Source organism: Pongo pygmaeus, chromosome 7 (assembly GCF_028885625.2).
Source record: "Pongo pygmaeus isolate AG05252 chromosome 7, NHGRI_mPonPyg2-v2.0_pri, whole genome shotgun sequence".
NCBI lineage: Eukaryota > Metazoa > Chordata > Mammalia > Primates > Hominidae > Pongo > Pongo pygmaeus.
Window position 1 is genome coordinate 6,915,777 of NC_072380.2, and position 3,302 is coordinate 6,919,078.

At 42.1% G+C, this 3,302-nt stretch overlaps 1 pseudogene; it reads right to left on the reverse strand.

Annotated features, from left to right (window-relative positions):
* Positions 1–245: 245 nt before the first annotated feature.
* On the reverse strand, positions 246–802 carry LOC129042898 (large ribosomal subunit protein uL23-like; annotated as a pseudogene).
* Between the last annotated feature and the right edge of the window lie 2,500 nt (positions 803–3,302).

The following is a 3,302-nucleotide window of genomic DNA, read 5'->3' on the forward strand; positions in this document are numbered from 1 at the left end:
CACATATGTTATATATATGTTGTATATACAACACATATGTTATATATGTTGTATATACAACACATATGTTATATATAACATATGTTATATATGTGTTATATATAATATATGTGTTATATATAACATATGTTATATGTGTGTTATATATAACATATGTGTTATATATAACATATATATGTTAAATATATTTAACATATATATATGAAATATATATATATGCTTAGAATTGGCCAGCTGGACTCAGTTTAGATGATTTCAATTTTGTTGGCAACACCCAAAACATTGCAATCAGGATCCAGTCGAACATATGCCTTCTTCTCTCCATCAGGCTGAATCAGGGAGTTGACCTTGGCCACATCCATGTCATAGAGCTTCTTCACAGCCTCTTCACAGCCTGTTTGATCTGGTGCTTGTTGGCTTTAACATCCACAATGAACACAAGTGTGTTGTTGTCTTCTGTCTTCTTCACGGCCGACTTAGTGGTCAGCGGCAACTTGATGATAGCATAGTGGTCAAGCTTGTTCTCCGGGAGACGCTCTCCCGAGAATATCTGGGCTGCTTGTTCTCTAGGGGGCGCTCTCCCGAGGATATTTGGGTGCTTGTTCTCCCGGGGGGCGCTCTCCAGAGGATATTTGGGCTGCCTCCGGAGTCGCAGTGTTACCTGAAAGTGGGTGACATGCGCATCTTCTTTTTTTTTGTGGCTGTGGACGCCTTTCAACACTACTTTCTTCGCCTTCAAAGCCTTCACTTTGGCTTCCGCTTTAGGAGGGGCAGGAGCTTCCTTCTTTGCTTTCGGCGCCATCTTGTGTAAAGGCTACTTTTTTTTAAATTATGGAAAAATCTATATAACATAAAATTGACCATCACAACCATTTTTAAGTGTGCAGCTCTGTGGCGCTAACTATATTTGTATTGTTATGCAACCACCACCACTATCTATCTCTAGATATTTTAAAATCTCTCCCAGCGGAAACTCTGTAGCCATGAAACACCAACTCTCCATTTCCCTGGTAACCCCCATTCTACTTTCCATCTGTATGAATTCAGCTACTCTAGGTACCTCATATGAGTGGAATCATACAGTATTTGTCCTTTTGTGACTAGGCTTATTTCACCTAGAGTAATGTTTTCAAGGTTCATTCATGGAGTAGCACGTGTCAGAATTTCCTTCCTTTCTAAGGCTGAATAATGTTCCATTGCCTGTGGACGACCCATTCTGTTCATCCATTCTGCAGTCCATGGACACTTGGGTTGCTTCCACCCTCTGGCCATTGCGAATAATGTTGCTGTAGACATGAATGTACACATATCTGTTTGTATCTCTGCTTTCACTTATTTTGGGTATGGATATGGTTTGGCTGTGCGTCCCCACACAAATCTCATGTTGAATTGTAATCCCCTGTGTTGGGGCAGAAACCTGGTGGGAGGTGATTGGATCATGGGGGCGGATTTCCCCCTTGCTGTTCTCATGATAGTGAGTGAGTTCTCACAATATCCGGTTGTTTAAAAGTGCATGGCACCTCCCTTCTTCTGCTCTCTCTTGCTCCTGCTCTGGCATGTGAGATGTGCCTGCTTCCCCTTTGCCTTCTGCCATGATTGTAAGTTTCCTGAGGCCTCCCCAGCCATGCTTCCCATACAGCCTGTGGAACAGTGAGTAAATTAAACCTCTTTCTTTATAAATTATCCAGTCTCAGTCTCAGGTATTTCTTCATGGCAATGTGAGAATGGACTGGATCATATAGTAAATCTATGTTTAATTTTTGAGGAACCACCACGATGTTTTCTATAGCAGCTGCACCATTTTATATTCTCACCCATAGTGTGTAAGGGTTCTGATTTCTCTACATCCTCATCAATAAATGCTATGCCATATAGTTTGCAGGCATTATATTTCATTCTTACAACAACACAGCAAAGCAGACCATCATGCCCAAATATAGACAGACAGTTTGGAGATATTAGTGAAATACAAAACAATCTTTCCAGGGCCAGCTAGGAAAAGAGTGAAGTCAGGATTCAGAGTTGGCTTTGGATTCCAAAGCCCATGCCCTTCCCAACCTATCAGACTATATCTCTAATAGATGAATGCATTCTTAATTCACCTAAAATGTTGGTATCAATTATGACCTTTTAAACTGCGTACCTCCTCAATAGAGTATTTTGGGCATTGGGTTGTCATCAAATCATCTCTGCACCATGTTATGCCTTGGTTCCAGGAGAGCATATTCTAATGCATAGTTAGTAGAAATAATGGAATCTGTCATAGATTTGCTCTTATCCAAGCTGATTAATAACAGGGCACACTGTGCACAGATTCCTTTCCTTTTACTCATTTGGCAAACAGTCACGGAGCCTATGCTCTGTGCCGGGATGTGCATGGGGCTGGGATTTTAGGGATTAAAAGGTTTGGTTCCTGCCTACGAGCCACTGAAGCCACAGGTGGCAGGGACAGTAAACAAGGTCTGCCCACAGCAGGATGAGATAAGAGCTGGTGGAGGTTAAGTGAAAGACATCCATGCTCTACTTTTGAAGACAGGAACAACAACCAGGTTTCCCAAATAAAACTGATGACAGAACCTATGTATCTCAATGCACTGGCTGCTGAGAAATTGCGCAAACTGTGGCAACAATGACCTTTTGTTTTGTGAACCCAAAGTATTTGAGACAGGTCTCAATCAATTTAGAAAGTTTATTTTGCCAAGGTTAAAGACTTGCCTGTGACATGGCCTCAGGAGGTCCTGATGACATGCGCCCAAGGTGGTCAGGGGGCGCCTTGCTTTTTACACATTTTAGGGAGACATGAGACCAATCAATATGTGTAAGCTGTACATTGGTTTGGTCTGTACATTGGTTTGGTCTGTAAAGTTGGGACAACTCAAGACGGGGGGCTTCCAGGTCATAGGTAGATAGGAGCCCAAAGTTTGCATTCTTTTGAGTTTTTGCTCAGCCTTTCAGTGAATATACAATTTACATGTGAGAGGGGGATAGGGGAATAGTCACTTATGCCTTAGTCTGGGTCAGTGAATCTGCATTCTCCATCAACAAAAGGGCAGAGGAAGCAATCAGATGTGCATTTGCCTCAGGTGAGCAGAGGGATGACTTCCTGTCTCACACCTGGGAAGGTAAGCGATCAGTTTACACTGTCAGGGTGAAATTCAACAGAACTGTTCTAGGGGAAAGATCTTGAGGCCCACAAGGAATTTCTTTGTGGGAAAATTGTGAGGGAGGTGTGTAGCTTTTTAAATCTTTGCAGCTATCTTATTTAGGAATAAAATGGGAGGCAGATTTGCCAATCGCAGTTC